The 12,276-nt window shown below is 53.6% G+C and overlaps 1 protein-coding gene across 2 annotated transcripts in view; it reads left to right on the forward strand.

Moving 5' to 3' along the window:
• SLC6A11 (solute carrier family 6 member 11) overlaps window positions 1-12,276 on the forward strand; it is a 193,319-nt gene that overhangs the window by 128,742 nt on the left and 52,301 nt on the right. The gene's annotated exons all lie outside the window — the stretch shown is intronic.

Here is a 12,276-nt window from a genome sequence, read left to right on the forward strand (position 1 = left end):
CCCAGAAATGATATCCTGCCACTGGGGTTCCCTGAGGGGACAAGGGAACGTTTGGGGCCAGTGAGGTGTTGATAGTGGAAGGGACCATTGGGAGCCCTGGAGACATAAAAGACAAGTTAGGGGATACTAGGAATCCAGTAGAATTATGTGGAGCCATCAGTAAGTGATGGAGCCCTTTGGGAGTTAGGAGGGATTGAGGGTACTGGATGGTACCCGTACTCCCGTATATAGGGGACCACTGGGGAAAATGGAGAATCATTGGAGAGTATGTCAGAGTTACTGAGGGCCATCAAGAGTTGTAAAAATATCAGGGCCCTTGGTCATTACTGCAGGGCTATGGAGCCATCCAGAGTTCTAGGGGCACTTGGGGTCACCTTGTGGTAAGCGTGTTTCTGGAGAGTACCCTGCAGGATGCAGCCTTGAGGAAAGGGGAGGAGGGGCGCTCAGAAATGCTTTCCGGGGGGCGGGGGAAGGCAGTGAACCTGACATGAATGTGAATGAAGGCAGGGGCAGCCCGGCAGTGATGGGGAGGCCCAGCCTGAACTGCAAACCACGGGAGGCGGTGGGCCAGGTGGGCCTGGGCTAAGGACTCCACGACCTTGACCTTGAGAGAGTGGCGCAGGCTTCGCTCTTCCAGAGAGACTCCCCCACCCCCCACCTAGGTGTGTCAGACTAATTCTAGCCAACACTTGGCTTTTCTTGTTCTCCCAGGAATCTTCTCTGCCTTCCTTTTGAGTATCTTCCCAAAGCGAACCATTTCTAGAGTGAGAAGATGCTCATAGCCTGGTCTGAACAGGAGCTTGGGCCCAACCAAAGAAGGGTGACTTAGGAGAAACCCAGCAGAGGGTTTGGGCCTGATCTGTGGGTCCCCGTGAGCAGACAGTGGGGAGAGGGGTCAGAGGAGACAGCAGAGCAAAGGCAAGTGTCATTTACTGATCGCTGAGAGTATCATTTATTCAGCACCTCCCATGCACCTGGGATAGGGTCAGGTATTTTCCATTAGCCTCAAAACTACCCTGCAACTGCGATTCATTCCAACTTTACAGATGTGGTAACAAACTCAAGAGAAGTAAGTGGGGGAACTTGCTCAGCATCACACAGACTGAGCTGGAATTCAAAGCCAAGTCTATCAAACCCAGAGTCCTTGTTTTTTTTCTCTATACCAGGCGGCTGTTGGGTGACCTGGGGCTCCCACAAGGAAGAACGAGGTGGGGGACCTACCTCCCCTGATCACTGCCCTCCTACCCGGAGTCCTGGGCTCAGACGGGCTCTGGTGGCAGCAAATCAGCCACCAGGTGGCGCTGCTGCTAAACCCAACCCCCGTCCCTGGGATCCAGGCTCTGACCAGTGAGGTCAGAACTGGAGCAGAGACTGGAACTTGAGACTAGAGGGTCCAGAGGCTCCAGGCGAGGGACCAAGAGGCTGCCCTTGACAGAAGGGCACGATTCACCCTTCTCACCCCGCCCCATCCTGAGCTGTGTCTGCAGTGCTACCGCAACACCCAGATGCCCCTGCCTTCAATTCTCAACAGCTTCACTCACTGGCTGTGTGGCCTTAGGCAAATGACTTCACCTCTCTGATGTCAGTTTCCTCATCTGTGCAACTGGAGAGAATAAGCCCCTCTGTCAGGGACATTGAGGGGCTTAAAGGAGACAATGGTGTGCGCCTAAAGTGTCTGGCACATGGAGAGAATGTGCTTCTTGTTACATGTAGCTCTGCTCAGGATGCTGGAGTCAGGAGACCTGCATGCTGGTTCTGAACTTGCTCTCTGCCTTGGACAAAGTCATTTTGCCTCCCTGGGCCTCAGTTTCCTCATCTGTAAAATGGGGCTAATCACAGGAATGTTCTCTTTTGGTTATTCTAAGGATTAAATGAGATAGCGGCTATATGGCATTTGTTTTATAGAGCTCCCAATAAACAGAAAAGGTATTAAAAATATGAAAATTTCCAGGGGAGTGTGGATAGGTGAATATGCAAATGATGATAAAATATGAGTAGCACAGGGAAGCTTCTCAAGGATGGACCTGACGTGGGACAGACTGTGGGTTTGCTCTGACCATGTACTAGCAATTACAGAGGCCCCGTCACTAGGCCCTGCCTTGGTACCTGCCCGGCCTCCCCCTAGTTCCTACCTTGCTCCATCTGCCCTGGTGTCCTGCCCCAAACCCATTTGGACACAAAAATATAGCACACAGATGAGAAGGCCAGACGCTGAGATGTAGATGATGATTATCTCTGGGTGATACGGTTTGGGCTGATTTTAATTTTCTCCTTTTTTTCTATACCATCTAATTTTTTCTGTAACAAAGAACATCTATTGCTTTTATATTCCAAAAAATAAAATCAATAAAGCTATTTTTAAAAAGCCTCTCCTCACCACTGGGAGGTTGGTTACAAACGCAGGCCCGCAGGGAATGGAAAATGATTCTCATATGGTTGGAAGAAATAACAGGAGAGAGAAGGGGAGGATGTTGCCACTGCATATGTTCCTCAACCTCGGCTCCAGCCTCTGCTGAGGCCTCTGGGCAAACAGTGAGCTAAGCCTCAGGAGGAGGGAGAAGCAAACGGGGCAGGACCCCTCCTCTGGGCCACATAATTCTCCAAACATTTATGGACATGCCAGCGGCTTCAAGCTTGTCACAGGGAACTTGTCTATAGCGAGCTTCTCACAGCTGTTTGAGGGGAGAAGGAAACACACAAGCAAGGAAGCCACTCTTTGTTGAGGGCTGACTGTGTGCTAATTACTGCCGCCCTTTTATCTCAGCAGACCTGCCCTCCCCACACACACCCACTGAGGGAGCTGGGATTATTAGCCCAATTTACAGATGAAGAAACTAAGGTCCGTGCTTGTATATTTGCTTTCTGAACAGCTCCTTTTGGGAGTCCACTGGGCCATCTCAAACTCAAGTTTCCCAGTTGAATTCATCTCCTCTAACCCCACACCCACCAGTCTGTTCCTCCTGTCTCAATAAATGACACCACCATCCAACCACTTCCTTCATTCAGCAAATACTGGTTGAGGACCCACAATGACTCTGCCCTCACGGAGCTTACATTCTAGTGGGAGGACAAGACAATGAATATTTTTTAATTGAAGTATGGTTGATTTACAATGTTTCAAGTGTATAGCAAAGAGATTCAATTTTATATATATTTATAAAACTGAATCATATATATATGATTCATATATACATTTTTTTCAGATTCTTTTCCATTATAGGTTATTACAAGATGACTGAATATTTTAAAAAGTAAAAATATACAGTATAGAAGATGATAAATAATGGGGCTAGAAATAAAGTGGGGAAGAGGTATAGGGAGGGCCAGGGAGTACGGAGTTGTGTGGGAATTTTAAATAGGATGGTCAGGTAAGGGGAGGAGGGAGAAAGGCGGGGGAGCCTGTGGCTGTCTGGGGAAGAGCATTCCAGGCAGAGGGAACAGCATGTGCAACGGCCCTGGGGTGAGGGCTTATCTGCACTGTTCCCAGAGCAGCTAGGAGGCCAGGATGGCTGAAGCAAGGGGAACAAGGGGAGCGTGTAGAAAGGAGGTGAGAGAGGTGGTGGGCAGATCAACAGCTGGGAGGCTGGTGTAGATGTGAGATAAGGAGCTACAGGAGGGTTTTGAGCAGAAGAGGAACATAACCTGATTTCTGCTTTAATAGGCTGCTGTGGGGTCTTGGGTGGAGGCAGGGAGACCAGTGAGGAAGCTGTTGTCATCCAGGCAAGAGATCTTGGGGCTTGGACTGGAGAGAGAGGGCAGATGTTGTCAGATTGTGGCCATATTTTGAAGGTAGGATTTCCTGGGGGGTTAGAAGTGGGTGTGAGGGGAGTCAAGGATGCCCGGCGTGTGGGTCCAGCTGGTCACCTGAGAATCCTCCTCACTCCCCACATTCCACCAGTCAGCCAGTCTCCCCGTTCCTCCTCCTCGGTACCTCTCAAATTCACTCACTCCTCCACTCCAGCCACTGCTGGACTAACCGCCATCACCTGGGCCGCTGCTGTGGCTTCCTGCCTGGCCTGCACCGCCCCTCCCCAGTGCATTCCCTCCTTGTGATCAGGCCCTTCACACCTGTTAGTGCCCCTGACTGACTGGAGCACTTCCCACCTCACTCAGCACCGGCTGTCAGGGAGCTTTCCTTCTGCCTGAGAGTTACTACCCCAAAGGGAAATCAGGGGGTGCCAGCACCAACAGACGGGGGGGAATGATGCTGGGTCCCCAAAAGCCCCAAAAGTGCATCCCCCAGCCACACCTAACCACCAAGCCAGTTCCATAACCAAGCGTCATTCAGAGGGGTAGAGAATGGCAGCCCCAGAGCTGGCAGGGAAGGCTTCCTGGAGGCGGTGGTGGGGACTGGGCCCTTGAAGAAGTCCAGAGCTTAGTGATTTCAACTGGGGGCTCTGGCATCTCACAGATGTGGTTTGAATTCCGCCTCCACCAGTTACATCATCTGGGTGACCTCAAGCAAGTCTCTTTGCCTCTCTGAGCCTCAATTTGCCTCATCTGCAAACTGGAACCAATAATCCCCAGGCTTTGTGATTTTTGCAAGACCTGAGAGTTCCATTAGGGTGTTCGCTTAACTTAGGATAAGGTCTCCTAGGGTCTGATGGTCCCCCATAAAAGGAATAGGCTCAAGCTCTGGAGTCAGACAGACTGGATTCCCATCCCAGCTCAGCCACTTACTAGCCCAGTGACCCACAGTGAAGCTACCACCTCTCTGAGCCTCCAACCCCTCTCCTGCAAAAGGGAGCCCACCTCTCACCAAAAAAGCAGCTGTCCGTGCACCCAGCACATAGTAGGTGCCCAGCCACAGTGCTAGAGAGTTTGGACTTCACCCTGGAGGCAGCTGGACCCACTGCCTGAACGCCCCCCCCCTTCCTGGGCGGGGGCAGCTGCAGCCCCCACTGGAGTGTTTTTATCCCCAAACCGCAGTGGGCTCCGCAGAGCTCGGCAGAGTCCCTGCGCACGGACAAAGAGCTGTTGTTCCCGCAGATCTAAAATTGCCTCCCTCTGATTGCCGCTATACAAACCCAGGCGGCTGCTCGCTTCCCCCATCCAGTTGGGTCTATTTCAAGAACACGCTGATTAGCGTTGATTGCGCCTTGATTATGGCGAATGCATAGCCCAACCTCCTCCCCAGGCTCCGCGGGGAGTCCGTGCTCCTGCTCCGACCGTGGCCCCGCGGCACCCAGGGGCCCTGGACCCGCGAGGGGTGCAGCATAGCCAGGCTGGGGTCCTCACTCTGCCTCCACCGCCTGTGGGACTTGCGGAGGTCACCTCCCCCCCCCTCCAGCCTCTATTCCCTCCACTGCAAAATTCTGTGCTCAAGAAGGCAAGGAAAAAAATAGTGCCTAGGGAAGTGTGGCTTTAACGGTGGGCTTTCAGACATGGCGATTGTGATTGTCATGAGGAGAAGGAACATAGTTTTGGCCAGGGGAAGACTTCAAAACACCCCATCTCTCTCTGTCTCTGTCTCTGTCTGTCTGTCTCTCTTTCTGTCTCACACACACACACACACACACACACACACACACACACACACACACACAAACTCACTCCCACCTGTACTTGAGGCTGCCCTTGGTGCAGTGGGATGAACTTTAATAACCAGAGCTTCCCTGAACTGAGCACGTGCTAGGCACCTAGGGCACACTATCTCGTGTGCAAACGCCTCAGTCATCTTTTGAGGCACCTATTCCATGCCCCGTGCAGGTGAGGTTCCTGAGGCTCCCAGAGGTGATGTGACTTGCCCACACCACCCAACCAGGGAATGGTGAAATCTGGATTTGAACCAAGGTCGTTGTGAGGGCGAAGCCTGTGCTTCCCAGCACCCCAGAGCCTGCCCAGGGCTCTTGGCCAGGGTTAAGGGAAACCATGAAGAAGAAGAATAGATCAGACATCTAATGCTAGTTGTTTCTACTATACTAGTCCTGTGTGATCCTGGAAAAGCATTTTTCCCCTTCAGGGGCCTGTTTCTTCCTCCTTAAAATGGGGAATCAACTCAGGGCATCCCAAATTCTAGCCATTGCCCATGATGAATGGACTGATTCTTGGAATAATCTGAAAGTACCTTTTAAAAATGTAGATTCTGGACCCAGTCATTAGAGATCTGAAATCAATAGGCCTGGATGGGCCCAGGAAGCAGTGTTTTAAGACACTAGAGTTGTGGGTCAGTTGTTCTGTCTGACAGCAGTCAGCTCTGCCCCAGACTCCTCATGCCCCCGCCCCAGCCCCATCCATCCACAGGACCTATCTGTTCTCCCAAATGGGCCTCCAGTCCATCTGGTTCTCTGCGCCCCCAGTACTCCCTGCCCCCACCCAAGCTCCCATCATCATGTGCACAAAGCACTGCAGCAGCCTCTTCCCTGGACTCCCTGCTGCCACTCTGGCCCCTCTCACCCATCTTCTACACTGCAGGTTGAAGGATCTTCTTAAAATGCAAATCCGAACACCAGCACCTCCTCCTAGCCTAAACCATCAATGGCTCCTCATTGCTCCAGGCGCAAAGACTGAAGCCCACGCTTTGGTCTACACGTCCCTCCAGGGACTGGCACCTGCTCCCTCTCCAGCCTCATTTTATACCACCCCCCAGCCCCTCCCTGCAGTGCCCGGGTCTTCTTTCAGATTTCAGACTTTGACCCACTGTGTGAGTCAGAGGTCCACCAGAGGGCCTTTGCATCGCTGTTTCTTCTTCTTAGAGCACCTCCTCTCCCTTCTTTTTCCAGTTAACTCCTGCCCATTCATTAGATGGAACTAAGCCTCACTTCCTGGGACTATCCTGGGAGAGACTGGGCTGCCCCGGGGATAGTAAACTCCCCGTGCAGGGAAGAGTGCAAGAAGATTCTGAGTATCCACTTGGAAGGAGGTCATAGAGGGGATGTCTGCTTTGGGTCTGAGCCCTAGATCCCTCTCCCTACCTGGGAGAGCCTGTGGGCCTCTAGGACAAGGGAGCCCTGCCCTCCTGGGGTGTGGGGAGCGAGGGGGCAGTGGAGACCTGGCCCTGGTCCTCAGAATCCCAGGCAACCTAAGCGAAGGCCTGTTGGCAGCAGCGGGGGCTCCAGAGCTCTGGCGAAGAGACTGGAATGATCATTCTATTTCCCACTTGGTCACTGTGTCCTGGGCAGCTCTGGGGAGTGGAACACTCGGACTCCTGGTTGGCAGCCCTTCCAGCCCCGAGAGGTTTCCGAGGAGTGTGCAGATCAGCTCGCCCCTCTCCTCTCTACTACCCTGAGGCCCCTTCTCTCTCCAGCATCCCCCAGCCTTTCACCTACCCCCTTCTTCTTCTTCTCTTCGGTATCTCTGCTCCCTCCCCCTCTCCCATAGGCTTTTGCCTCTCCTGCTGCCTCCTCTCCCCTCCCCATCATTTTACACCCCTCTTTGTCTGAAGACCTCGTCCCTGGTTATCTCTCTGCAGATCCCCTCCCCCGACCCTGCTCCCATCTGTGTATGAAACCAAGGACCTCTGTCCATCCTGCCTAGGGTCCTAGGGAGTGCTGCAAGTGCCAGGCCAGGCCAGGCTGGACCCCGATGTCACAAACCTGAGGAGGGAGACACGAGTCCCAAGTCTTCCCCTGATGTCCTAAGCACCCACCTGACACACAGTGGTGCTTGTGAACTGTAATAGATGGCTAGAGACTGACCTTGGTCCCAGGCATGACCTCTGGGCAGGGGAATGAACATCTGAGCCACTCTGAGTTTCTAGATAGGTCCTCAGAGGGAGAAGGGTCTGGAGGGTTAAGAATCATAAGGCACCTTCACATCCATCATCTTTGTAACCCTCCCTGTGCCTCGGCCGGGTTGGGATGAGTCACCCCAATGTTATACATGAAGAAACCCATCTCAGGAAGGTGAGACCACAAGCCCCAGATCTACAGTTGGTCTAGCAAGGCCAGGGCTTGAGCTCAGCTGCATGGCCCCTGGAGAACTGTCTCCCTCCATTACCTGGTCCTGGACCCCAGCTCTGGGGACCATCACGGGACTACTTTGGGGTCTCCAAGGCCCATGCCTGGGATGTGGGAGATAGGCAGAATGTTTGCCCAGATTCCAGGATTCTGCAAACCCCTCCAAGTTTCCCACCCCCTGTTGCTAGGCAACAGCTGCTCAAGGCTGAGGGTACAAGCAGAGGTTGGGTAGAGGGAGGCTGAGCAGCTGGCTCTGTCCTTCACAAAGGGGCTGGTGGGAGCCGTTCCCAGGCCAGACCCAGTGAGAACCCGAGCCCCAGAGGTGTGCAGGGACTTACCCGAGACCACTAGAGATGAGGGTTAGCTCATCCTAGCACCAAAACGCCAGAGCTGGCAGGACCCTTAGAAAGTCGGCTCTTAAAGAACATGCTTGCTATAACCCTCAATTCCTGAGCCAGGGCAGACATTGCTAGTGGGTGACCGTACTCCTTCCCACCGAGCCCAGCCTTAGCTCAGAATTCTCAGAACCGTGGTCAGGCAGTTCTAACAGTGGACCAGAGTTGGCATGAAAGATAAACCAATTTATTACCTCTTACCTGCTCCGACCCTCTCATTTACAGATGGATAAACTGAGGCCCAGAGAAATGTGGCAGAATGAAACATGCATGGGGCCTGGGAGTCAGATAAGCTCAGGTGTAAGCCGTGTGCTGTCTTGCTGTGTGACCGTAGGCAAGCCCCTTTACCTCTCTGAACCTCAGGCTCTCGGTTGTAGAATGGGTTTGATGATAGCAGGTCCCCGCCTGTGAAAATTAAACCAAGGAGTGGGTGCAAGCACTCCCCAGGCCCTGGGCACAGAGGTGGTGTTTGAGGAATTTTTGACCCGTTCTTTCCTTTCTTGTTTGTCTCCTCCAGGGCTTGGCAGGAGCCAGGCTGAATCCCAGGCATCCTCTTCCCCAGGACACACGTCCCTCAGTCCCAGCTCTGCCAGCTGCTCCGTTCCTGGGGCAGATGTTTGCCCAGCAAGTGGGGTTAAGTGTGAGGAGAGAGAGAGGGGCCAGAACTGAGCACCTGGGTCTTGGTGTCCCTGGAGGAGGAAAGAAAAGATGGGGCTGGGGGACAGGTATCGGCTGGGGAGGGGGAAGGTTGCCTGGCCGCTGGGGTCCTTGAGTGTCTGGCTGGTTGCTCAGGTTTGGAGTCAGCAACTTCCCTCCCTCAACTTCTTTTTCTCTCCGTCCCCCAGCTCTGCCTTGTCATGGCTGCTGGGGGAGAAACCAGCAAGGGCTCCCCCTTCAAACACACACACACACACACACACACATACACAACACATACACACACACATGCATATATACACACACCACAACACACACACACACACACACAACACACATACCATATACACATACCGCACACACACACACACCCCCCCACGTGCATACATCTCAAATGAGCTTATTCAACCCTATGACACAGGAAGAGTCACTGGCCCCAGAACCAGGAACTTTCCACTGGACCGCCCCATCTTGGCTCCTCTAACCCATGCAGGACACACTAGGCGCCAGCACACCACCAATCCCACCCGCCTGCGAGCCCCTCCCCCATCTGCCCTCAGCCTGGAAGGCGAGGCTGCTCAGCAAACCCACCGTTGGTCCTGTCTCCACAGCCAGGCAGGGCCCCCTGAAGGCAGCTCTCGGCTCAGCCAGCGTGATGCCCCCAGAGCACACAGTCGGTGCTTTTGCACACAGTAAGCGCACGTAGCGGTGCTCAGTGAGCATGGGCTGAATGTGCACACGCGTGCATGAATGAATGAATCGATGCACGAATGAACGCACGCATGGATGAATGAACGAACACAGCTCCGTGCCTGCTGGATTGTAACCTTCCTGAAAGCAGGGCTGTGTGTTGGCTCAGGCACTAAGCTGAGAGTCAGGGGACTGGGTTCTGCCCCTGGGTGTGCCCGTCGCTGTCTGTATGACCTTGGGCAAGTGCCTCCCCTCCCTGATCCCAGTTTCTCATCTGTCAAATAAGGATCCAGAATAGATGCTTGGGTTCTGCAGTTCAGAGCATCCTTGAACGTGATTTATAACTCCCGAGACCTGCCCTCTGCGTGCAGCTGGATTAGGAAGCAGCTGCTGTGGGGAAGGGGAGGGAGAGAGTCACCCCACCCCAGTGCTGCGGTGTGTGGGTCCACCTGGTCCATCCTTTGCTAGGGACAGGCCCTCTGCCTGAGTGAGGAAGGACGTCGTGGCATTGTTTGCCCCGTGGACCAGGAGGTGAGCGTTGAGAGAGGTGTTCAGAGGAGAATCATGCTGGAAGGAGATTCTTGTAAAGATTTTCTAAGCAGGAGCGGGGGGACTTGAAATGAGAAGGTCTGGGAGAAATGTGCCTGCATGTGAGCGTGTACACACAAACCACACACCAAACCACACACACAGACACACACCACACCACACACACATACCACATCATGCACACACACACATGCTGACTTTTCCTGCAGAGCTGTTCGGGTTTGTTCTCCCCCTGAGATGTTTCCATTGTCTTCTTGATCGTCTCATCTCGAATATGATCATTCTGACTCGGCCAAGGAACACAGGGGCTCGGCTCCCACATTGGGCAGCAACCACCAGGGCCTCCAGCAGTGGGCTGAGGCTGGCAGCACAGGTCCTGTGGATGTGGGGGGGGCTGAGAGCAGGTGAGTGACCACGGGGAGCAGGCACTAGGGCCCCTGGTGGTCAGCTCTGCTGGGACCCAGGGCTTGGTGAGCTTGGCCCATCTGCAGGGAGGGACCCAAGTCCTTCCTGGGGGACGGAGGGGCTCCCCTGAGTGTGGTCTGGCTGGTCTGGTCTCTGCCCAGCCTCTTGCTCCAACTGCACTGGTTCTCATCGCTCCTAATTTAGAGGGAAGGGACTTTGTCACAGCCTTGGTGTGTCTGTTCTGCTGGGCTTGGGGACTCTCACCAGCACCACCCTTGCCCAGATTTCTCTTTACATTTTGTTTAAGTCATCTTTTCACTATGATTTTGTCAGTGCCTTTCATCTTCCATTTTCAAAAGATCCAGAAGTGACAGGGAGCCAGGAACAGGAGTGAAGACATTCAGCTAGAAGCACGGGTTGGAGACCATTCATTAATTATTCATTAACTCACTAAATAAAACCTTCTTGAGCACCTACTATGAGCCAACCACCACGCTAGATGCATGTTCTTGCTGCGTGGAGTATATGCCTTAATATATCGATCTGTAAGTAAACAAAACAATGACAATGATGTGCGCTAGGAAGGGGTCAATGGCCTGAGACAGTGAGTCTTAAGGCTGGGGTTGGCTTGCTCCTGACGGTGGTCAGGAAATACTGCTCTGAAGGAGACACCAGCGGGAGAAGGAGCTGGCCAGGCAGAGTGGAGAGAACAGCATGATCGATCGGGAAAGGAAAGAGCAAAATGCCCAGGTGTGTGTGAATTACAGAGAGGAGGCTGGTGGTGCGTGAGGTGAGGAGGCATGACGTAGGCGGGACAGGTGGGCAGGCCCTGGTGAGGGGACAGGTGTGGCGGCCAGGAGCCACGGGTGTTGGGGAGAAAACGGAATCAGGGACCAGTCGATTTCTGCCTTGGGCAAGTGGAGACCACTGCCGTGTTTTTTTGAGGGTCTACTGTGCCCCAGACCCAGATGCCTCGTCAAGTTGGTGGTGGTCAGGGGTGGTCCATGGCTGCCCCCCAGCCGGGAGACTGTGTCCACAGGCCCGATGGGGCCCCAGGCGGCTGTTCAGGGCAGCAGCTGCAAAAATATCCCCTCCTTGCTGCCTTCACCTGACCCTCAGCCGCTCCAGGCATGCAGGCCCCAGGCAGAGACGCTCCTCTGAGGCCCACCTGCTGGGGTTGAAACAAGAGCTTTTGAGAGGTCTGGTGCTCAGACAACAAATTCCCTCACGTTCCAGGAGTTCCGCCATTTGGTCCCCTGGACTCCCAATCCAGTTGAATCAAACAAGGTGAAGGCAGCCAGAAACCCAGTCCCCAGTTATTGGGACCACCCCCTAGAACTCACCTTCCACATTCAGATCAATGCCTCCTTAATATGGGGCTCCCAACCCCACCAGAAACTTCTAAAAAATCCAGCTTCCCAGGGCCCATCCCTGACTTGCCAGTTCAGAATTTTCTAGGGAATCCTGTATTTTTAATGAGTTTCTTTGTGACTGGGAACCACTGCTCTGGAGTAGAGACCTGGCAAGTCTCAGGACAGAGGGGAAAGCTGGGGGCCCTGGAGGCAGAAAGGCTGGGGAAACGTCCTAGCAGACCTATTGTGGGATCCTGGGCACATTGCTGAACCTCTCTGAGCCTTGCTTTCCTCATCTATAACGGGAAAATTGAATATAACTCTGGTCCC

This window comes from Balaenoptera physalus (genome assembly GCF_965194825.1).
Source record: "Balaenoptera physalus genome assembly, chromosome: 11".
Taxonomy (NCBI): Eukaryota; Metazoa; Chordata; class Mammalia; order Artiodactyla; family Balaenopteridae; genus Balaenoptera; species Balaenoptera physalus.